The 26,186-nt window shown below is 36.1% G+C and overlaps 1 long non-coding RNA gene across 1 annotated transcript; it reads right to left on the minus strand.

Moving 5' to 3' along the window:
* Positions 1-1,346: 1,346 nt before the first annotated feature.
* On the minus strand, positions 1,347-25,484 carry LOC140169812 (uncharacterized). The gene is made up of 4 exons (XR_011861409.1): positions 25,355-25,484; positions 16,456-16,488; positions 14,621-14,724; positions 1,347-2,997 (listed from the first exon to the last, which is right to left on the minus strand). It is a non-coding gene; the product is annotated as an uncharacterized lncRNA (long non-coding RNA).
* Positions 25,485-26,186: the final 702 nt, after the last annotated feature.

Raw genomic sequence — 26,186 nt, forward strand, 5'->3', positions numbered from 1 at the left:
GTGCTGCGGTTCTTGAGTTACGTTGTAAAGAGGGCTGAAACAACAACACCTTTGTAAAACGTACATAACTTATTAACAACAATAAATTAAACAAATTTGCAAAGTATACGATTTGTAGAATAAACCTTTGCAAAACATCAAGGTGTTAATTTTCAATAATATATTGTTCTAGATAATGAAAATCGATTTTAGGTTGCTTCGACCAACAATACCTCATCTACCCTTAAGTCAGAGAATACACTCGAAACTCCTTAAAGTCTTAATGTACGGTCTTTTTTCAGAATTTACCTTTATTTTTTCAAAACCGATTTTTGGCATATTTGTAATACTTACACATGTTCTAACTTAATTCTATGAGCAAACTGTCAAATTCGCCCTATTTGTAGTAAAATGGGATGATTTTCTGTTGGTCCGACATAAAATCATAATTTTTTAGATTATGATTTTATGTCGGCCACGATCGCAAACCGTAGTCTCCTACTAAACTAGTTTGGTTACGCTCCCTCCACAGCTTTAGAGAATATTATTGGTAGTATATAAAGCAATGTTTTAAGTCAGAGAATACATTCGAAACTGTTGATTCTTGAAAATAATCCACTCGCTCCGCTCGTGGATTATTTTTCAAGAGTTCCTCGTGATCAACAGTTCCTCGTGTATTCTCCTTAAAAGCCTATAATGTACGATCTTTTTCAGAATTTACCTTTGTTTTTGTTTTTCAAAACCGATTTTTTGGCATATTTGTAATACTTACACATGTTCTAACTTAAATCTATGAGCAAACTGTCAAATTCGCCCTATTTGTAGTAAAACGGGATGATTTTCTGTTGGTCCGACATAAAATCATAATTTTTAGATTATGATTTTATGTCGGCCACGATCGCAAACCGTAGTCTCCTATAAACTAGTTTGGTAACGCTCCCTCCACATGTGGAGGGAGCGTAACCAAACTGGCCGCGTAGAGACTAACTCTGAGGCCGCACTCGCTGTCCTAATCCAAATAGTGCGAGATGTTTCGAGTGATAGAGGTGAAGTTTATGATGTTGTTTCTTAAATTCCCAATGTTTTTCGCGTCCAAATGTATTGGGAACTTTCATAATGATTGCATATTATCATTTTGGAATAAAAAAAGAAAAATCTAAAAATTAAAAAAGATCGTACATTAAGGCTTTAACGAAGTCAACAACCTATGGAAAAGGGTCAATACGAAGGCTATTCTGAGCATAGAACGGCTTTGTTGTGCAAAAGGCACAATATCTAGTAAAACTGTACTATCCGCAAGCATTATATATTAATTAGATTATTAGAACAAACATAAAAGAACCTAATCATTTTCAGAAATAAATCTGTAATGATTTCCACATAGATGCTGGAAACCTTTTTAATCAAAATAAGCATTTTCATTCAGACCGTTTCCGACGTACCAAATCTGTATTCACTTTAACCAACACATCTTAACAACCCAAAATCACATTTAAATCAAATAACTTTTATTTTATAGCCAATATTTAAGAGTATAATCATACGTAATTTCAATATCCTGGCAAGTAAGATAACAGAGATACGATGATGGAGATAGAACTTTTTGAATGACCCTCGTATTTCAGCAGTTTGCGTAAAGAATAACAAAACTAGAAATAAAATTATACGAACATCGTACATTAGGCTGCGTTCACATAGAAGTATACTATTCGGGTATACGGTGCACGTTTTGCAGGTGCACGCGTATAGCTTAAATCGAGCAAGACAATTTCATAGTACCGGGTCACATAAGGCTACGATCACATAGAAGTATACTATTCGGGTATACGATGCACGTTTTGCAGGTGTACGCTTATAGCTTAAATCGAGCAAGGTAATTTCATAGTACCGGGTCACATAAGAGGCACTATTCGAAAAGGCCGTATACCTGCGTATTGTAGTATAGTGGGAATAAGTGGGAATCGTGCGTGTTCGATTTTAGTGCAGCGTATACCGTCCTAATTTTAAAACTAAACCATATGTGGGTAAATTCTTTTTTTTTTTTTTTGCACTATCTAATTCTGCACATTATGACACCGCATTGAATGCAATGTGACCTCAAGAAGTAAACTTACAAGCATTTGATTAGACGAAGAAAATTGGTAAATTGTCCTATCATGCCCAGACTCGCTAATCGCTATACGAAATACGCTCATTCGATCAGGCTGAGTTCACATAGTATACTCCTATATGAACTCAGCCTGATCGAATGAGCGTATTTCGTATAGCGAATACCGTATACCGTATACTTCTATGTGAACTCAGCCTTACGGCTTTAACCAATTTTCGTTGACGAGAAATCAATTAAAGGAGTATTTCGTGATCCTAGCATCCTCTATTTATGTCATTTGTCATTAGATATCCACGAAAAAAACCTATTACCAAAATTTCAGTTGATTCCGATTTTGCGTTCGCGAGTTATGCATGATTATGTGTATTACACTGCTCCATAGACAATGCGTTGTAATTTCGTTCTGGTGCACCAGAACGAAATTCAAATTTCACGATATCTTTGCTAAACGAATTAATCTGCAAGAAATATTTTGTACATAAACATTATGTAGCCAGGTTTCCAGTGATATAAAAATCTCAACTTTTTTTGAGAACAGTGGGGGGGTGAGGCTGTGGCTCACGAAATGCCCTTTTAAATTTGACGTCGAAAGTTTAGTAGATATAAATTATCGATACTACGTCAAAAACATTCGATGCAAGTTAAACACGACTAGAAATAGATTGAATTACTGATACTTGTTGATTCGAATATTTCAACTTCGAATAAAAAGTATAAACTGGGCAAAATAGAGCCAAATTTAACAAATAAGTTACTGGAGCCTAATTTGGTTAAAAGACTACAAGGAATTTCGATTTACTTCATTTCCATTTATTCAATTTATCCGAGGCTGCAACTACTTTTACAATTTTAGACTTTATTTAATTACACATGTACGATGTCGCTTCCGTAGATGTATCCCGAAATATCTGAAATGAAAAAAAAATTGTAAATAATATAAGTATTATCATATCACACAGTGTCAACACCCTGTATTATAAATATTTTTGTGTCAGTTCCTGCAGAACTGACACCTTTAGTACAGGTTTGACGATCACGTGACAATTCGAATCATCATATCGAAATATCACGTGGGTAAAAATATCAATATCGATATCAATACTATTCGTCAATTCAGCCCCAAACCAATTCGCCCACATGCTAATTCGAACCCTGTATATTGATGTAGGCCTACAAAAAAGTTGGCCAAATTTAACTATTTCGTGATTTTCTCCATAACCGTTGTTCTTACACCAAATCTGTATATTTAGATGCCTTGATGTCTTGCATTCGGTCACAAACCAATTCGTTGTACTTTGTGCACTTAACCCTCTATCTTTTAAACCAAATATCCTAAAGAGTCGTGTGATATGTCGAACTTTTCCTCAGGTCATAAAGAACAAAAAAAGTCAGCGTTCGCGTATCTGTACTTAGCGGGGTACGTAGCCGCAGTTATTGTGGCCCTCACAACACGGGCTTCCGGTGAGCTGCCGGTCCTAGGAAATGGAATATTACTGATAAATATATAAAGATGGCAAAATCAGTAAACCAGTTTAAGTTACAAATAAAGACAAGTCTAATAAAAAAATACTTCGAATATTTAGGCATTATTTAATAACCTCACCCATCCCCACCCATCTCCACCCCAACTATCAATTTCTTCTGTGAACTGTGGAATGTCTAGATATGAAATGTTATAAATATTTATATTGCTTCTTTCTTTGCATGTTCTTCTCCTCTTTCTTTTATTTGTTAGCTTTGTGTAATTGTATGTTGTAACTTAAGGCAGTGTAAGGGGGTGCTCGCTTCAGGCCTTTTGAGCATCTCCTCATTCAAATGTTGTGTCTTTTATATATATTTTGTATGTCGATTTCCGGTGTCGATTTGTATGAAAATAAAATGATGATGTATGATGATGATGATGTACATCATTTCCTACAGAGTCGTGAGATATGTCAAACTTTTCCCTTAGTCATAAGGAACAAAAAAAAAAAGTCAGTGGTCGCATATCTGTAGGATCATTGGTCAATAAGATATAGTCACTTTTTTAAATTTTAACCAAATATCTTAGAGAGTCGTGCCATATGTCAAAAAGGAACAGAAAAGTCAGTGGTCGCATATCTGTAGGATCATCGGTTAATGAGATATAGTCACTTTTTGTACGTTGTGCACTTAACCCCCTTTTACTTCTGGGTATCGTTTGGAGTCAAATGATTTTTCATTTTAAAGCTTATGATATATTTTCTAAACACGAAATAAAACAAAATTGACCGCCAGCCGAATTGGTTTGTGGCTGACTTAGCTTGGGGCCAATGCATAAATTGGCATATAGCCAAGTCAACTGTGGACGAATTGGTTTGGGCCGAATCGACCTGATACCAGGAAATGCCGAAAAATTACGTACTTTTACAAGGCAAAAAGCAACTTTTCTAGGCATTGTTGACATGGTGCCCCCGCTAAAGAAAGTTTCCTACTATAAAGACCTAACTTTTGAGATGGTTTGTACGGTTTGAAGGTGCAAAATTAACAATAAGCTTAAAATAGGCGCCGTTACCGCCGGGTCATCATCAACAACTTTGACAGATGACGTCATCAGACGCAATCTCTGTCTTGATAATATCGACATGGACTATAAAAAGTACGTTTAAGGGACTCTTGGACTATGTTTGCCAGAGGAGAGGTAGAAGGTTTGATTTGAGGTGCATGTGCTTGGTTAGAATGTTAAATGAAAGTTCATACTAGGCCTAGCACCTACGGACATGTGCAGACGTGTGACGAAGTTAACCTTGCGTGCATGCTTCATACCTAATTAGTTTATTTACATGCCACACAAGGAGCATATTCGAAAGGCTATCTTCGGGCGACATCGCAGTAGGTGCAGGTAGGTGGAAGTATGAATACAACATCATCCAGGTGTATAATCCCTTATAATCTTTAGGTCCGAGAAGTACTAAAGTTTGTTAATACTCTTCTATACATCAGTGGAGAATTATGGTATGCCACCACATACACAGTAGGCATATATGGTACATTGTTATTATATACTCGGACAAGAATCCAGAATCAAAGGTCTTTTGACAGCAACGGTTGAGTACACGTTCTCTAAACGCTGGACAAATAAACAGATTTGCACTACAGACCTTTGGTTCAGGCCACGCACACAGAATATTAAGTTTACTCCCCCAACAAGTATTACAAATGCAGGTGTGTATTAAACATGTTTAAATCCAATTGGAAAATACATAACATACATACCAATACTTTGCAATAAATATTGAGAATCATAATCATTAAATTAACTTGTTCCAACAAAATATTCTTCATTGATAGGCCTATATATAATTATTCATGCCATCAGTTAATTATCCCCGTAGTTTATATCAGAGCCTTCAACCATCACACAGCGGGTATTTCGTTATTTTCTATACGCCTTTTGCAAACTGGAAGGCGTATATGGTAAATGGTAACTGTATCATAATAGGCCTATATGATGTAAAGGTGTTAAAAGAAAAGAAATAGTAATAATACTAATCAAATCAAGAAGAATATCAAAATCATTCTACTCGCACATTACACTGGAGGCAGGCCTGTATTATGATTAGGCCTACAGTAAGAAATGTTTAAAGATAATGTGCCAGTTGCGCTATTAAAAAAACAAGAAACTTTTCGTGCTTGGCTGATCCTCACTTGATGAAGGTCATATTGATTTATCGTCTACAGAGATGCCTCCTCTCCTGGCCAATGGTACGTTCAAATCGACCGGTTGGACGTCCAAAGGTCCCATAAACGTATTATAATATAGAGCACGTAGTGTGATGGACTGGAAACTTCACGCATCGATCTGAGGACAGCTTTCAAACATAAGTCTTGATAGTAATACGCTGTTTTAATTAGCCTATATCTGGTGGCAGCAGCATTTTCTACAGTCACGTGATAATGGCACCGGCGAATAATACACGGGGGGAAGCCGACGGTGTCCACCTCTTTTTTTTCTTTTTTTTACCTTTTTCAGCTTTTTGTATTTTATCTGTACTTGGAGCTGGTGGGGGAGAAAAGCATAAAATACATTCAGGAAAAAATACAACTCGAACCAAAGATCAAGGCTCCATTTCAAATTTAACCCTAAAAATCACTCATTTTTGAAACCGGACGTTGTTCAAATTTGCGCCAAAACTTCACCTCTGAAATAATATCTCAGATTCCTTCATGTAGACACTTGCCAGAAGCAAATGAGCTGAAAACGGGCGAATTTTGACAATTATCTTAGAAAATAAAGCCGCAACAAGCTCAAATAAGCGGTGGACTATTTTAACCGAATTTCACTGGTACATAAATCGTGGAGTGATTTGGTGGTGCGCCCTCTGAAAAGATTTGAAGAATAGAAGGCTGACGTTGCGCCAAAACACGTGGGCCTATTTAATGATATATGAACTACCACTCATGTTCTTGTCAGCGCTACAGTGCAAAACTTCTCTTTAACATTACATTCAAATAATAATTACATTGTTAATTGGAACTGACACCAATTTTTTTCAGGAATACTTGTTTCCATACAGCTCAATACTCCGTTGAAATCAATATTCTATTATTGACAAAGATAAAGAAAGTTTACATATGCATTGTGTTATAGGACGTGCACCTGGAACTTAACTAAATGGGCTAAACGCGTTCCTTTATACCTATAAAGTATATTTGTCATTCTCAAAATTAAATATATCTCAATTTTTACATTGGTTTCAATTTTTTACATTAAAAATGCAGTAAAAGATATCCACAGCAAGCTGCAAGGCCCCGCTAATTAGTGTACTGCTTTTCGAGGGAGTGTACTGGAAACAAAACCCTGGTTTTACCTGAAAACAATTTATTTTCTTGTAATAGAAACATCATATGGGGTACTAGAGCATGCACAAATCGTAATAATGTGTAGAATATAGAAACGCTGTGGTATCTCATATGATTGTCATGGTATGCTTAGCCTGAGTCGCTCGGCCTATCTCTAACAAAATCGCGATGCGTAGCCGTTAAAAAACGAGAGGATTCGCTGTACTATCACGGCAATTTTTAACACGAAGATATAGGGATGATGACTATGTGTATCATTCATAATATGATTTCTTTGTTGTACAATCTACACAAAGGGCCCGCGGAAACGTTGGTAATTAAATTGGAGTATTCGTAAGGCTGAGTTCACATAGAAGTATACGGTATTCGCTATACGAAATACGCTCATTCGATCAGGCTGAGTTCATATAGGGTATACTATGTGAACTCAGCCTGATCGAATGTGCGTATTTCGTATAACGAATAGCGAGTATGTCAGTTTACCCATTTTTTCGTCTTATCAAATGCTTGTAACTTTACTTCTTGAGGTCACATTGCATTCAATGAGGTGTCATAATGTGCAGAATTAGATAGTGCATCTATTAAAAAAATGAATTTGCCCACATATGGTTTAGGTTTTTAAAATTTAGACGGTATACGCTGCACTAAAATCGAACACGCGCGATTCCCACTATACTATACTATACGCAGGTATACGGCCTTTTCGAATAGCTCTTATGTGACCCGGTACTATGAAATTACCTTGCTCGATTTAATCTATACGCGTGCACCTGCAAAACGTGCATCGTATACCCGATAGTATACTTCTATGCGATCGTAGCCTTATGTGACCCGGTACTATGAAATTGCCTTGCTCGATTGAACTATATACGCGTGCACCTGTAAAACGTGTGTATAAATTATGGCATAATGGCAATAGAGCTCAATAGCAAAACAAAACAGAAATGCCCTGAGACAATGCTGGAAATGCCCGTATTGAACGGAAAATTGTGATTTTTTAAAACTCTTTTTCGTACCGGTTCAGAAAAAAAAAAAACAAAGTATATTATATTTCCCCTTGCAATATGTACATTTCAAATGAATTAAAAAAGTTTGTGTTTAAAAAATGGAGAAGAAAAAGAAACCTATCACTAGCGGGATTTGAACCGGGGACCTCTTGTACAAAAATACGACGCTCTAGCCAACTGCGCCACACAGGCAGCTTCAAATACAGGGTGTCCCAGAATGATTTGTACCGTGTTTGCAAAAATAACTAAAAATAGAAGACGGGCCGTGTATCTATTTTTGAAACCAGCATTATAATGCTGGACATGTCTCCTACTTATTCTGTTAATTTCAGCACGCTACCTTTATTTGTTTGGGCGTGGCATGCAATAATGTAAAATCGATGAAAAACGACTCGCATACCTTTGAAAAATGGCACGATACGATTAAATGAAGAACGTGGGATGTTTGGCACAGCATTTCGACAACAACTACTGTTGTTAAAGCTTGCCGGACAGCTGCAATGTTCGCTCTAGTTCTTACAGTCTTACGAGCACCTGAAGCTTCACTCTGCCGATTCCTGGCAGTTCCGTGTTCGTCAAACTTCTTTACGTTATACACTATCGTCTAGTGAATCTTCTTTGCGTCTCAATATAGCTGCCGGTTTGCAAGTAAGGTTTTGAAAGAAATGCACGCTGCTATACAGTAAATCGATGAGCCGTCTTTTCTGTACCACAACCAGTTCGATCTCTGCAAGCATTTCAAATGACATGGACCTCACACCACAATAACTATATTTAAAACTACCGCCAAAGAGAGAATGGGATTAGGCCACAAATCCTTAATTCTATATAATGATTGCTTTGTAACGTCATAAATAATAGATAGATATCGGCTATTTAGTGGAAATATGAACCGGGCACAACTAAAGTACCTGCATAACTTTTTCCAAATAACTTTGTGCTGAACGGTTAGTAATGTTACAGATTTTCAAAATAGGTTGCGTTGTCAAAACTTAGAATTCACCATTTTTACGCAATCTTCTATAACTTCTACTAGAAACGTCCAATTTTTAAAATCTAAAAAATCCGAGAAAGCTAAATATATGTAGAACTTAAAATGCAAAACAATATGACCATTTAACATGACCTTCATACCTAAAAATTCCATCTTTCCCGGTACAGATCATTCTGGGACACCCTGTACATCGGGGGGATGATGTTATCTATCGGTTTACGGACCTTTAAAGAGAATTGGCGAATGCTCATTGAAATGAAATGAAGCTAGCATATGGACAATATAAGTGTGCTCTTTCATTTAATGACATAAAATCTGAAAAATATTGTAAGGATCACTTAAGGTTTTGACTTTTAAAACCTACATTTTGGTCAAAAATCGTGCTTGGTCGTTTTCAACAGATTTATCACATTCACCTTGCTATAAACATTGAATTGCGTTATCTGTTGACCTAATGAAAATGAATTGTTTTTAGAAGGGGAAGGTTTTAGGGAAAGCGTTTGATATAAAACAAATTCTGATTGGATGAAGGAACATTTGAGGTTTTGAAAAAAAAAACAATCACAGATGCCTATTTTCCAGCTAGAAGCTCACACAGCTCTTTAATATGATGCTATGCAATCAACCGTGTAATGTTATCAAATACTGTGTAGAGATAATTCACTGCTTGCTTGGAAGCTCTTGGACGAAATTGTGTGCTCAGGTGTATCGAGGTGGAAACTGTGCATAGATCGTTTATAAGAGAATCGGTTTTGTAGCCAAACCTTTCCATATGATAGTCAGACACTTTATAGTGAATAAGATTGTGTCAGTTGCTCTGACGCTTTTAAGTCGCTATCTTTGAAATTGTGCATTTGTTCAAAAGGTAGCATGGCAGGGAGATAAATAACATGTTAACTGGGTGGGCATTTGTAAATTATTTTACCCACCCTGTAAATTCAACTTTTTTTTAAATTTTGGGCACCATATAATAATTGTCATAAAACTAGTACCATGCATGGTGCATCTCTTGAAATCAAAGTTATATTGAAAAATGAATGTGAATGTATCTTTTCTTTATAACATCCAATTTATTCATGCCAATTTATTCATTTACAATGTTTAAAACTTCGGAGTATGAATAAATATCACATAGTACACAATGGTATAAAAGCTATAAATTAATATTGTTTTGTGCAATTTCCACACAAAACCTGAAAGAATTAATTGAGCCCATAAATTCGGATTCTTGAATGAGGTATGTTTTTACTAGACTTGAAACATTATTTGAAACTTAAAGGTGGGTAACCTTATTGGTTTTGGATATGGATTGTCTTTAAAACTACATAATAATATCAAATATCGCCCCCTTTATGCTGCTTTGTGAAAAACCGAGAGCATTTTCAGCGTAAATGTGAATAAATAGCCAAATTTGCAATCCAATACCTTGGTATACGTGAATTGCATTCTGGGCAGGCAAGCAACAACAACAATTCTCGTTCGTATGACGTACAATGCCCGGCCCGTATTGAACGGAAATTTTTTTTTTTCGTACCGTTTCAGAAAAAAAGGAAACAAAATATATTTCCCCTTGTAATATGTACATTTCAAATGAATATAAAAAAGTTTGGGTTAAAAATGGAGAGAAAAAAAACCTTCCGGTACCGGGTTTTGAACTGGGTACCTTTCGGGTAAGTACAAACGCGCTAGTCAATTGAGCTAAACAGGCCACTACGTGAAGCGTGGAAGTTTTATAATTAAATACGGCGCACAGTCTCCTCAGCAGTTAGTGTGGTTCGCTTTTTTCACAGAATGTGTATGACGCGAAACCAAAGTAGCAGTTGAGGAGATTGATGATCGTTCATAATTCCCTGCCCCATAATTCCGGAGTAATTTTTATTATTACAAACTGGTAACCTGTAAAAACCGCTGTGTTTCATGATTTCTCTGGAAATACATCGACTTGGAGCGTCAAATTTCAGGATAGTAATGGGAAAAATAGTATCTATTATGTGATACCAAAACCTCATCAACAATGAAAAAAATCGGGGGGATGATGCTGTCGATCGGGTTACGGACCTTTAATCCAGATATACAGTGCTCATTCCAAGTTTTTGAGCTTGCACAAGCATGTAATAGTATTATGGTTATGGGTCTTTATTATTTTATTTACTTCTTACACATCTTTAAATCGTTGGGAAAGAGATCAATATAATTCAGGGTTAGCCAAATTAGTTGTTAATTCATTTACCGGCTTGGGTGACGAAAAACAGGGAACACCAACATATACCACAGAGATGCCACTTAGGGCTACTCAAAAACCCTGGAACTTTGTGCAAACGCCGGTGTTAATTTGGATAAAAAGTCCTAAAATGGGCTGAAGATAATTAAAAGTGCGGAACTTTTTATCTCGGATACCGGAAATTACTGGGAAATACTTGGTCAAATTACTGGTTTGACAATACTTTATATTTTAAAAATATAGCATGTAGCCCTATCTGATAACATTGGCATAAGATGCATTTAGTGGGAAGGTAAAGTCCACTTTTTACATCAAAGCCAAATTCTTCGCAAACACAAGTCTACATTTCTGAAAATCCAAACGCCTGGATGCCATTAATTACAGCTGCCCACCCAGTAAGTTATTTCTTCTAATTTAAGGGCAAAAATAAATGAAATTGCCCACATAGTAAATTATCCTTATTTACCTCCCTGAAAGGTAGGTAAAACTACTTTTTAAAAGAATCAGGCTGATGTGATTGAATGGGAATGAGTATTTAGTCTGAAGTTCAGGAAATTCCCAAGAAGATTGCCACTCACTTTTCCAATATGGAAATATTCTTGGAATATGTGTATGATCATAATCAAATAAGTAAACTAGTGTTGTATACAACACGAACAAGCCAACCGGCTTAATGACCTTTGACACCAATCTGTGAACATATACTATAGACGCTGGCTAATGTCATTTCCTGTGTGCAAGTAGCGTCGCTCAGCTTTTGTTTATGGAAGAATATGCAATTTGAAGGTATTTTGTCTCGCACCGGAAGTGACCCCTTAATGACCCTATCGGCTCGGCTTGTAAACAAAAGCTTTTAAAGTATATATTGATGTGAATCAATTCTAATTTCTATATATAAAGTAATATCAATTGACATTTTGCTTAATATTTCTTTTCTGTTATAACTCTGTCAAAGTAATTTTATAGGGTAAATTGTTATGCTTTTTTGATCATGCACACAAAACATTTGTCAAACTGTAATTAGTTGAACATTCATTCAATATCCTGTCGATTTCACATTGCATAGTGTAGATGGCAATGTTCTTTGTGTGAAATAAGTAGCAATAGATAATCAATCCATTGCTAACAATGGCGGAATAATAAAAATATGTTTGAACGCAGAGACGAATAAAACTTTGTCCTAAAATTATTCAGGTGCCTCTCCAAATGGTTTATTTTTGTTTCTGCTAATTATCATCAAAAACGTTGCGGAAGAACGTTGCAAGCAAGTTGTGCGTGGACGAAGATAACATTTAAAGATGGCCGACGTCTTTCAAGGGCTTAGGGATTCCTGATTTTCAATTGCATTAATAAGGTCATGTGGTTACTCTAAAAAGGACATAATACACGGTTGTTTGATGTATGTAGAATTGGCTTCATTATTAAGTAAATGCAAACTATAGGTGGCGCTATTTATCATAAATCATATTTCTTAATTTGGCAGGGGTTAGTAATCAATACTGCCATTCAAACAGCTGGAATAGGTGAAACAAGCAACAACGAAATTTTATAAACATATATCAAAAAAAAGGAATTATTTGTATTAAAAGCCTGAAAGAGTAATTTCCAGTGTCTAAATAGCGCCACCAATCTTGTCATAAATAGATACACTTTGTATCCAAAAAAAGCTTGAAAAAATGCTATGAAAGTAATAATATTGTAAATAAGGAGAAATTAAAGTTGAAAATGAATCAAAAGCAACTGTATACATTAGCATGATACCGCATAAGCCTAAAATTGGGTTGCAAATGATATTTTGTTTGAAAAACTAATAAATGATCACATCAAACAACCGTGAATAGCATTTAAACGCGTAATAAACACACACGACAATATTTTTGGTGTGATTCTAGCTAATCTAGTGCCTAATTTATATTATAAACGTCAATTTACAGTTTGCCGAGTTCTTTCATGTTGCATGTTGCGATGTTGCAATACTTTTGGCTAGTGTGTATGTTCATGCCTAAGGAGGTATAAACATACGCAGAACAAAATGATCCATCTATTATTACGTCAGCGGCGTCGCCACAGGGGAGGCATGGGCGGCCACACCCCCTATGATTTACAAAAAAGAGGTAAAAGGAAGGAAAAAGAGAAAGAGAAGAGGAAGGATAGAGCAAAAGGGAAGGAGGGAGGAGGGGAAGAAGGAGAAGAAAAGGAGACATTGCCAGGTTAGGCGAAGGGATGAACCCCCCTCCTTCGGACATCTTGCCCCCTGTGGAATGATGACCGACGTGGTTTTAAAGTTGTTGGTTTTTATATTTTGGGCACATTTTCGGCACATTTTCCCCATGAAAGTCACCTGGCCTCTCCTGCCTTATCAGTACTACTTTGGACAAATCCTGGCTACTCCACGGTCCTGGCGCGGCAAGTACGCAAGTCTGTGCCATGCCAGCTATTTAATCATTAGAATGTTTACTTTCAGTCTGATATCTGTAACACGCAATTTTTACTTTATCACATTTTTGTACTACCTCTCTCAGAAATATATAGTTTCAAAAGTATGTACCTATAATAAGCAATTGGCTTCATTTAATACGGTCAGGGGCGTATAGCCAGGACTTATAGGTGCTAATTTTAAAAAAGTGGACCTGCTTTGAACCTTTTCCTAAAATTGTGGACTCTTTTGACCACGAAAGCATAAAGAACCTAATTTTTTTCACTAATGGGCAAAACTTTGACCTATTTTTGACCGAAAAAGCATAAAAAACGTGTTCTTTCTTTTCGCTCGCTACGCTCGCAAATTTAACCGTTTTGGCTTTCGGTGATTGGGGCGACCAACCGCGCCTACGCCCCTGATAACGGCTTTAATTTTGAAATTTTTTTCAACTTCCAGGCATTTTTATCGTGTTTATTTATTACGTAACCCTCATTATACATTGCAACTTTAAAACATACACCGCGCTGCGACTTAACCGGGACTTTGCAAATATGCTCAAAAATTGATCATTTGTATAAGGATAACATGAGAGAAGAAGGAGTAAGGAATGGGGGTAAACATGTTCAAAAAAAAGATATTTTATTTCAACAAAGGTGAAATTGAACTGGGAAAGCATGGGGGAAAAACGTATAGGTTCGGAAGTCGGGCCCGTGATTGAATGAAATCCATAAAAATATACGGTTGGAAAATAAATAAATACCCAATAAAAGGATGAAATGGTGCATCAAATGGCTTCATTTGTACTTTCATTTAAAAAATTTCCAAATTCGGAGGTTGCACATCCCCTCTCAGACACCCCACTATCACACCTCATGAACAATCTTTCAACATTTGGAAATTGCATCGCCCCCTATCAAAATGCCCTGACGCCGCCCCTGATTTACTTTGTTTGGTAATTTATATTTAGTGTCTATAACTTTAGTTTTAAGTATACGAATACCTTTTGTACGCAGCATAATCAAGAACAAAATCAGGTTTTAAGGTTAAGTTTATAATAATAATGACTTACCAACTCATTAATTGCAGTTTTTTGGTACTCCTTGGGCTGGACAATTCGTTGTGCACGCTGAAGGGCAAAATCGATATATACAGTCCGCTGCACAGCATATTTTACTACAGAAGTTAAGACAGGAACATACATTTAGTTTTATAAGTGTTGTCTTCAGTGTTGGTGTTTTGTGGTGGTTAGGGGGTTGAAACCCCAAATGAGTTGGTTTGCCAACACAACTCCCGAAAAGAAAGTTTTACCCTCCTAAATCCAACACCCAAAGAAAATATCAACCCCAACCCCTTATCCCAAATATTGTAAAATTGGTCTGTAAACTGACATTGTCACCTTTATTCAGGGCAAATGGTGTAAAATTAAAAATTGTTAGTTTTTTTCTAGATACAGTAAAACCACGCACAACGCTAGTCACTTGTTGGCTATACAAAGCCCACCCAGTCATTTCATTAGGTACTGGAAGCGGTCGAATTCGGTGTTAAAATGACCAAAATTTTAGTTACACCTTTTCACGTGAAAATTCATTTTCTCGGCCAAATTAAAAGTAATAACTTTCATTTTTTTAGTAACTGTCAGAAAACAAAACACGTAATACTTTATACTGTACATTTTTTCAACAGGCTTCAACTTGGCCCATGCGCTTTTTTGATCAACTTTTCAGCTGTAATATAGTTCGCTTAAGAAGGATATTTCTCAACTCTCTAACGTACATCATCGTGGGCTATCATAGTTTTGTCAGAATTTTCGTTTGATTTCAACATTGTCCACTTCCGATTAATTTGAAGTTAAAAAGGGTGAAATCAAAACGAAAGTTCTGACAAAACTACATAGACCCTCACGCTGTGTCTTACAGAGGTAAGGAAAATCATTCTTTAGCGAACTGTAATATATAAATTAGTTTGAAATGCTAAAAAGTTAACAAAGAAAAAAGCTCACGAGCGTAGTTGTAAAAATCAAAAATCTTACAATTAAAGACAAAATTTCATGCCTAATTTAACACCAAGATTTAAAACGGTATAGCAAAGCACTATGGCTTTATCTGATGTTACTGAAAAAACACAATTATTTGTTTTATTTGACCGAGGAAATTAATTTCAAAGTAAAAGATGTATTTCAAAAAAGTGTTTGTGCCAACATGTATCGATCGACTTCCACCACGACTATGCATAACAATAGAGGGTGGTCAGTAGCGTTCTGAGTGAAACCAGTAAGCCAAAAAAATTAAGGTACCAGTTGTGTTCATCCCTGTATAAAATTAAAACAAGCAGCCAATACCCGTACTATTTAGCTCTGAGAAATTAAAGAAACGGTGATCTAAAACCTAATGAAGAAACGAAATCGACAGTTGCACTTTTGTGTTCTAATCAATGGAAGCACGGCGCTAGTTCTCTTGTTCACGAACGCTTTGTGTATAAATCAATAGGCCTTGCAATGGAGCAAACTGCTACTTTTAAATTGGCATCTTCCTTGGGTATTTGGATCGTCGAGGGTTTTTTCCTGAAACAATTTCAACAAATGGTGTCTTAAATTCGAGAAAAACAAGATGCAGCTATTGGCTGCTGGTTCCTATTATGACATATCTGTCTTTGTTTAGGATATACAGAGGGTGAACATAACTGGTACCTCAAGTCAATTTGTTGGCTTACTGTATATCATAGTTTAGATAGGGTATAATCAAGGTACAATACAAAGTATGAGGTATTCGATACGGAATGTAATATTTAAGTTTGTTCATGACACAAATATTCTTTTTAGTTATGCAGTCGATTATGACTTTTCCATGTAAAAACCATGAACCTTTCTCTTCTATCCATAAACTAGGATCCTAGATGAATACTTACCACGCAGTGTCTCGTTTCGCCAAATTTGATAATCTGGCAACAAAAACAATAGAAATAAGTGATAACATAACAACAAAGCAACACATTTTGAGCAAACATAGTAGTCTTATTATATTCCCAGCAAACACAAAACGTTTTCGACATCATTCGCAAAAAGATTATAAAAGGTTGTCAGAAAACGTTTAAATGTCGGGTTATATAAAGGGTACATTAATGGTATAAAACGTTTTTATAACATTAAATAACATTTTTTGATAATCTACTGCTCAGCAAACAAAATGTTTTGCAGAAAACGTTTAAATGTCGGGTTATATAAAGGGTATAAAAACGTTTTAATAACATTCCAAAAACATTCTTGAAAACTTGACACAAAACATTCTAAACAGAATGTTATTTTGGGGTTGAAAAATATTTTGCGAATAATGTTTGGCCAAAATATTTTCAATAACGTTTTAAAACCGTGTTCATGACCTGTATATAGCCCGACATTTAAATGTTATTTAAAGGTTTTGAAAAAACATTTTAAGAACATTTCTGTGTTTGCTGGATACAAATATTTTAACATAATGTTATTTAAGTATTGACACAATATTTGGCAAAAATGTTTGCAAAAATAGTTTACAATAACATTTTTGAAAACATTTAAGAATATTGTTACAGTGTGTTTTCATACAAAACGTTTTAAAACGTTATCATGACCTTTATATAACCCGACATATTAATGTTATTAAAACGTTTTTACCTAAACCAAAAGCCAAAATATAACTTATTTAAAACGTTTTTGTGTTTGCTGGGTTATGGGCCGTGCATCCCACGAGTTTAAGTGCTTGGTTTCTCATTTCTATGGTCCACAGCTGGGATGGGTGTAAAATATTACCAAAGGGTGAAAATACGCTATACGCCACAAGTACAGTATATAAAAGAAGAAATAAAAGTCCAAATTTACTTGATTCTACTTTCCATCAGGTGCCAACAGGTTTATTAGATGGAGATATATACCGCACATGAATTGTAATTAAATTGCCACGAAGTGTTGAGGTTATCTAGTGAAAGAAGTATCGGAGGAACAGATGTTGGTATTCCTCAACAATGTGGATGGCTAAGCTGGACATCTACACAAGCCAACCTGAGGACCTGCAACACATAGGCGTAGATCCCGGGGGGATGGGGGGGATTTATCCCCCCCAATATTTTGCCAGGGGGGGATGCTCCATACAATCATCCCCCCCCAATGTTGACGCCTGAATATAGGTTTCTGACCAAATTTATCTCATATTTGCCCATTTTAGCCCCAAAAGTGCAAATTATTCCACTTTTGCACCATATTTCAACAGTTTAGCTTCAAAATAGCAAAATTTTCTGTCGCCAAAAGGTGCCGCATTCACTATTCTTCAAGAATTTTTTCAACACCATCCCCCCAATGTCAAAAAGAAATCTACGCCACTGCGTTACAACAAACTGGACCACGGCCGTTACCATCTATTATACTCACCCACTGAGAAGCTGAGTTTAGTCTTTGAGCTGACCAGTAGAAGAGAACATGGTACAAGTGAACCTCTGACGAAAAGATAAATTTGAAGAGAAGGACAAGAGGCAGGATGGGAACTTAAATACTTCCCTGTATAAGTTGGATCCAGGGCTTTACTGACAAGACACTGGGAACCTGCTTCAAATACCTGACAAATAAAGAAATTAAAAAGGCACTGGATGTTGTTTCAACGAGCTACCTACACGTTGTGACTATCAAGAAAAAGCAAAACGTTCGGTAGCGGGGGAAAAGTCGCGAGGCAATAAATTCCTCCTGTGGAAGTGACCGGGGAGAAAACTCCAACAGTACAACCAATTGAAATAATTTATAAGGCTAGGATCCTGTGACCACCCGTGCCTTGAATGAAAGCTTGCAGGCTCTACGCTATAGACTCTATCCCAATTGAATGTAGAGGCAAAGTAGGGGCATGCTGTTTATGTAACGTCTTACCAAATCGGCCCTTAGATGGTAAAACGGTCGAACTCAAAATTTGAGTTAATTATGACCAGGATGTGGCCGCCGACTGGCTTGATCTGTACCAACGTTTCTTTATTTAATTTAATTCGTCGGTCGCAACACATAGTGGCGTACGTGAAGGACAAAATATATTTCCGAGCAAAACGTTTTTGAAGGATATGCTACAAGTAACGGTGTCGATACTTCTCCACTGTTATCTATCAGTGGTCCGGATCCATTTGAAATTGAAGTTTGAAGTTCATGCTATTAAACTGTATCTTTGATAGTTAAAAGAAATAATTATTATATGATAATAGCCGGCTCCAATCCTATACGCCACTATGTGAAACGGAAAATCACTCTACGCCACTATGTGTTGCGACCGACGAATTATAAAATAATCATCTAAAAAAAAGTAACTAACCCCACTTAAATAGTGGCCATTATTCAAAAATGGGCTATTGTATTACAAATCTGTAAAATGCGTTGGAAGCAAAATTTATTTCTGCGCATCATAACATCTAGGCCTATTGCTTTATTTATACTTCATAGCTGAGCGACAGCGATTGGCTTTACCCAATGAGGTAGATCTCTTTTTGTTGCGTTATGAAAAGCGACACTACCTCATTGGTCAAATACTAACCGCTTTTCGCTCAGTGATAGAGTAATACATTAAACTTTAGTGTAGAGAAGACCATTAAGTATATAATAGCTTATTCAGACTAATTGTCATGATTTTGCTAAGCAAATAGCGGACACATATCCGATTGTGTTTATATTGAATGAGAATATGGATCGGATATCATGTTGTTTAATATCACTCGAGTCACCCCTTTTGTAATCTGGAGAGCAAATATTTCGATGGGTCTATATTTTTTCACAATGAAAATAGTCTTGGCTGATTGGATTTTCTAGACCACGCAATCAAATGTTGATTGACATGCTCGATTTCTCTGCTCATGAATATTGCATTGCGAAATTTAACATTTCTGTTGTATACTAATAGATCAGGTATACTTCAAACCACGCGAGTATGCTTTTTACACCATTATGTAACAAACTGAAATGACAACCTATACTCCTTTCTACAAATTTTAAGTTCTAACAAAGGTTACGAACAAAGATATTGATAATGACGTAATTCAAGAGCTTAGGGAAGATAAAAGGAAACCACGTGACCAAACCCAAAACCAATACTAAAACTTAATATTTGAAATGACTGATTGTATTGTGGGTTAACAATAAGTCACTATAAATATTACGGATTTCCTCCTTCTGTGGCCAGCAACTTTTGCATTGCACCACCATTGAAAACGCACAGTGAATAATTACTGTTGTGATTAAGCCACATGCAGTCTATAGTGGGAAACTTGGTACTACCTTACTGCACAGGGTGAATACCAGTGGCGTAGTGGTTTTGGAACCGGGGGCACAAATTGTTAATGTACCGGCGGAAGTTATGACTTGTTGACCCCACTTTTTTACCCAGTGCAGTCAATAATCTAGAATCTAGAAAGCATGACCTAAGTACCCGTTAAAGGGCATAGATATATTGCTCGGACAACATCATATCATTGGCAAGCTAATATTATGAGGACAATGAAAATGACTCCTTTTTGAGAAAATAAGACGTTTAAATTTGATATTCCGCAAAAACGAACTGTAAGCGGTGAGTTCCTTCAAACGAGACAGATTTGACCTAGAAAAAGGTTGACGTCATGCAATGAAATGTGCCCGCATTGAGAAAATGGACTGTAAACACTCTCAATTCACAGAACGTATACTGTTGTTGTTCTCAGAAAAAAAACTCTAATCAAGTATTACAAATTTCATGGTTTTTAAACATATGGATAAAATCATCCGCTTCTTTTTTATATATTAGTAAATTGTGATATTACAATAATATTCAAATGTATATCAACATCATGAGAAAGTTCATGAAAAATATTTTGAGCGAGATCAATATTGTATTTATATGCAATAAAACAATTTCAATGGGCCAGTAGCTAACCTTTTGTTTACCATTGAAGGCCGCTCATTTATCCATGAATGTACATAAAAAGAGCTCAAGGCTCATGTGTTATAGTAAACATAGGAGAACGGCGGGTAATACCACTCTTGATATTGGTATGGTTTATTCTATCTTACGTTGTTTAATGTGTAGTAATAGGCTTAAATGAAAAGATGTTCGGGATTACCCCACTTTTCCCTACAGTGTCCGCTTCATTTACTTACGTCATTCAGCCCGCTGCCTTTAAAATTAATTTCGCTTCGAACGGGGGAAGGACCCGTACGAGCCCGAATTTTACCAACACAGTTTCTCTTTTTTCAGGAGAAATGCGCATAAAAAATTTGCAACGAGTGTCAACTTGTAATGTAATAATTATTTTCTTCGAATGGAGTTAAACTTGTTTTTACAATAGATATGCCCTTTAAAACTCCATGTTGACATTGGGTAACTAAACTGTATTTTTACTTGGAAGGGGATTTGTTCAAATAAAGCTCCGATTGGACCAACATTTTTAACGGTAGTGTATAATGGGCTAAGTGCCCTCTAAGAAGTTTGAATCCTTTTTAAAAATGAAGCCAAAATTGAAGACATTCGATGCAACATTTTTTCTAAATTGGTTGATTAGACCATATAGGCATATTGGCAAAATCGCACGGGGATTGTGGATATCGTTGGGAGATGTCCGCGATGTAGAGGTGTCTAAGAGGAGATGTGACAACTTCAGAAGTTAAATATATTGACCTCTCTCTCTCTCTCTCTCTCGCTTCTTTTCTTTTTCTCTTTCTTATCCTCCTCTTTCCCCTTCTATCTCCCCTTCTATTTTTTTCTTCTCTCTCCCTCTTTTAGTGGATCCGGTGGGATTTAGCCCCCAAGTGCCCCACCACGAGTTTAAGATTTTTGTAAAATATTTTTCTTCAAAGTCTTTTGTAAGACTGACTTACCATTAGAAATCCCTCCTGAATCCTGGTGCAAAAAATCCTGGTGGAGCATTTTTAATTTCAGACGCATGTGGACCCCCAAAATTTGACCTTTGATCTTTATGCCTATAACTCAAAAACTGTATGTTGGAGACCGGTCAAACTATACTTTTTTCTAAAACCTTATGATGAGAGCAATACATTGATATGGTTTTTTTTTTTTTTTCACCCCCTGCATTAGCGGGTATTTTGGATTTATACAACTAACTGTTCCACAACTTTTTTTTAACTTAATTTACGGGGACTGTAATGTGTCATGTAAATGCTTTTCTGAAATGAATACTGATTAAATGGATTCTGTTGCAATTAGTGGTGAGTGAACTCAATTTTTTCTAAATTTAACTGATATTGTTGTTTTAAAATAGAATGGTTTTAAATTGAGTTGTTCTCGTCCAGAAACTGCTCAAACATACAATAAAGTTGTTAAAAAATGAAAAAGTTGCCATGCTAATTTGCCTTGCACTCCAGGTTGTCCTGCCAAGAGGTCAATATCATCAGCGAATCGCAAGTTGGTAACAATTCACCCTCCCACTTCACTTGTATTGACTAATACCTTGCATCATCCACAGAAAGAATCAAGATAAGGTACATGGCACTCACCAGATATATGGAAACGTTTCCAACCAATTGTGAACCTCGGCCAAACAAGATCAAGGATCCTGACATTGCCACTGAATTTGAGGCTAAAATTGAAGGCAGATTTGCTCCACTTATAGCAGCAAACGTGGACCATACCAATGCAGCAGAATTAATAGGGAAGTAAAGGAAGCAACTAAACAAGCAAATCAGTAGTGTGATGTAATCGACACGTAACCACACTGCAGAAGCTTTTCAAATCATCTGAGAAACAACGAAGAAAGCTAGTATAACAACAGTAATTGAGAAGAAGGTAATATCAAACAGATGGAAGAATGTTATAACTAAAACCTAACATGAGATCATAACCGGTTAAAAATGCTGAATGGCAAACCCAGAGCAAGAGGAAGACCCACCAATCCTCACCTCCGCGGTTGAAGAGGCAATAAGAAACATGAAAGATAGGAAGTCACCAGGCATGGGTAAAGTACCGATAGAGATGTTAAAAAACGATGGGCAAACAACATTGGAGGTTACACAAAACTCTCCAATGAGGTATGGATATCATGAATTTGGTCCTCCTCATGAACACGGTCGATCATCATCCCTTATGAATGGCCACGTGGACCAAAAAACGTGTAAGATTATACGCGTAACCTTACACGTGTAAGATTGCATCTTACGCGTGTGAGATTGCATCTTACACGTGTAAGATTGCATCTTATGCGTGTAAGGTCGCATTTTATACGTCTTAGAATCTAGCAGGATGCTTAAATTGACGAATCATATATAAAGAACCCATATTTAAACCCCAAACAACCTATCATCTTACGCGTATTCATCTTCGACCAATGAAATCTCACCATATCATTTCTTATACGCGTAAGAATTGCCTCTTAGGGATGGACGGTATTCCGATTTGACTGGTACGACGAGTGTCGAATAATCTCAGCTTCGATATCGATCTGCACCGCGGTAGTTTTCGCAAACGTGATTATTTTACCATCACCTCTTGAAATTTAATTGATATGAGTATTAATTGACTCCAGATAACTGATAAGTAGTCAAAAGTGAGATAAATCGGGATGTGACCATGACGGACCAACAGCGGAACAATTCCTGACAGAGATTTGTCATAAAATACAGGACATTGTAGCAGTCAATACAAATTAAGAAAATGCCTCGTTTACGATTTATGGTGACGCGATCTCATTATCATCGGTACGCCGCCAATAATATCACGTATCGTCCATCACTAAAATCCAAATCTTACACGTATAAGATGTCGTGGGTGTTACAAATCACAAAACGTCTTTACATATTATTGGTTGAAGTTTGTTACGCGTGAGATGATTGGTTGTTTCTGATTTCTTACTCTGTGATTCGTCAATTAAAAAATCCCGCTTCATTCTAACACGTATAAGAAGCAATCTTACGCGTATAAGATGCAATCTTATACGTGTAACCTTACACGTTTATCTTACGCGTTTTTTTTGACCACTTGGCCATTCATAAATCCGAAAGAACTTGTTACAATTACACTTTCACAAATGTCAAATTATTCGTCTGGTCCCATGAAGGGCAGAAAATATTTAGCGATATCCATCTTACAATTTTATTTGTTCCAATGTTGGTGAAAATTGCAGCAATCGTTCGTCCAGCAACTTGTTTTAGAAACAAGTTTTAGAAACAAGTTTTAGAAACTTGTTTTAGAAACAAGTTTGGATATCTGTTGCCTTATTACCAGACTTAGCTTGATGTACAGAATTACACACAATTTCGGTGACATAGACTGGCAGGACCACCTCACCCGACCAACACGAATGACCAGACGACACCACCCATCTTCATACATGCAAATTAGAGTCAACTCAGCGACCTACGCAATAACTTTTTCCCATGGACAATTCCACACTGGAACGGACTGCCCCACGACATATTAGACATACCAGACTACAAAAACTTCAAGACCGCCATTAGGGACTACCTCAATTAAATTTCGTCAATTCCCGTCTTAGGTCATTGGTTTGTACCAACTCTGATGCGATGCGGGTACTCGTTTATTCAGAGGATAACGTCCAGGGCCGATATTCATAAAGCCTTGCTAAATTAGCAACCAACTAGTGCTTAGCAAGATGCTAAATCCACTAGTTGATAGCTACGTAGCAATCAACTAATTTCTTATTCATAAAACCTTGCTAAACACTTTGCTAACTAGCTATCAACTAGAAATATTTAGCTGATAACTTATTTGGGTGTTTTGGGTGCTATGGCCTTCAACAGTTGTGTAACATCTAATACAATAGGCTTATATAATACATGTCTATTATACTTGAGCTCTGAACCACAGTCAAAATGATCAAAATGTAATGACTCATTGCTGATGGTCTTCATTGAGATTTCGTTAATAAAATTACATGTGTATTTTGTAAGCTATATAGGCCTACAAGGTTGTTACGGCAAATTAAATTAAAAAGATACTCTGAACAAGTAAAGTTCATATACATGTTAAGTCCTTGGTTTGTTGTAAAAACATACTATACATACTATATTGCTTCATCAAATAGAAAACAACATGCATCCACTTAACGCTGCTCATTTAGCTTCATGAGCAACACTGTGTAAATAATATTAGATAATTTAATAGCATATGATATATCTTGCTTGTTGTCCTGACAAAAGCCAAGCATGATTTATCTTTATCAAATTGACATATAATTTGTTATTGAAAATAAGTCATGCATCTTTACCAAAGAGAACATTGGTAACATGTCTCCAAAATATATATTTTACGTATCAAACAATTGAACAGAATTGCTTCGATTGAACATATCTGCTTAACTAAAGATTACTTGCTATATCATAATCATTTTTCTTGTGCAAATTTGGTTAAACAATACTGGCTTAGTTCAATGTTTATTCATTCACCCTAAATTTGTTGTGTGTTTTTAAGACAGTTTCTTATGTGTAAAACACACTGAAGACCTCAGAAACAGAATATTCTGAGAACATTATTTTTTTTTATTTACAACAGTTAATATGAAATTAAAACAATAAATCATGTCAAACTTAGTTCAAAATCATTAAGACTAGTTGTCAACTAGTGACTTAGCGCTGCCCCAGATCAACTCTAAGTTTTGGCAAAATTTTAGAATGTTGCTAACTCTAACTGGGTTTTATGAATAAGAATTAGCAATCAGCTAGGCTTAGCAGCTTGCTAAAGTCAATTTTAGCTGTCAACTAGGCCTAGCGTGGTTTTATGAATATCAGCCCAGATCCAGATCCAGAACATAACTGCATTGTGTCTAGTAAGTAATTTACAAACTGAATAAATGAAGAAGTTGTACTTACCCATCATCTGCACTTTCATGCAAGTTACAATTAACGGTTACAAATACCGTCAGTACTAACATAAATATAATTGCTCGCAACATGGTGATAGTTTCTGTTCAGTGTTCCGCAGGTGAATAGTGTGTTCAGTCTATATGTTTGATATTTATATACAAAGCATTTCTACTGACATTGCACATTTTCGATCACTTCTCTCAAAGCCATACATAAATTTGCCTGGCCTCATTTCCCTAAAATGAAATTTAAAAAAAAAATTAAAAAAAACTCGAACCCGTGCAGCACATTGCCGCTATCATAGTAATACCATTAAGGGACCCATGCAGGGCCGGATTTACCTTTTTGGGGCCCTGGGCCAGGCCAAAATCTGGAGGCCCAGACTTACCGTGAGGAAGGCATGTGCACTAAAAAGGCCAAGTTTTGATTTAGGTATAACATGTATAAGGTCGACAGTGACGGCGGGCCCAGCAAACACAAAAACGTTTTTAAAACGTTAAATAGGTTATATTATGGGTTTTGGTTTAGATAAAAACGTTTTAATAACATTAAAATGTCGGGTTATATAAAGGTCATGAAATCGTTTTAAAACGTTTTGTATGAAAACACACTATACTACAGCAATATTTTTAAAATGTTTTCGAAAATGTCATTGTAAACTATTTTCGCAAACATTTTTTAAAATATTTTGTCATCACTTAAATAACATTATGTTAAAATGTTTGCACCCAGCAAACACAGATATGTTCTTAAAATGTTTTTTACAAAACGTTTTAATAACATTTAAATGTCGGGTTATAAAATGTCGGGTTATATAAAGGTCATGAAATCGTTTTAA

Source organism: Amphiura filiformis, chromosome 14 (genome assembly GCF_039555335.1).
Source record: "Amphiura filiformis chromosome 14, Afil_fr2py, whole genome shotgun sequence".
Taxonomy (NCBI): Eukaryota; Metazoa; Echinodermata; class Ophiuroidea; order Amphilepidida; family Amphiuridae; genus Amphiura; species Amphiura filiformis.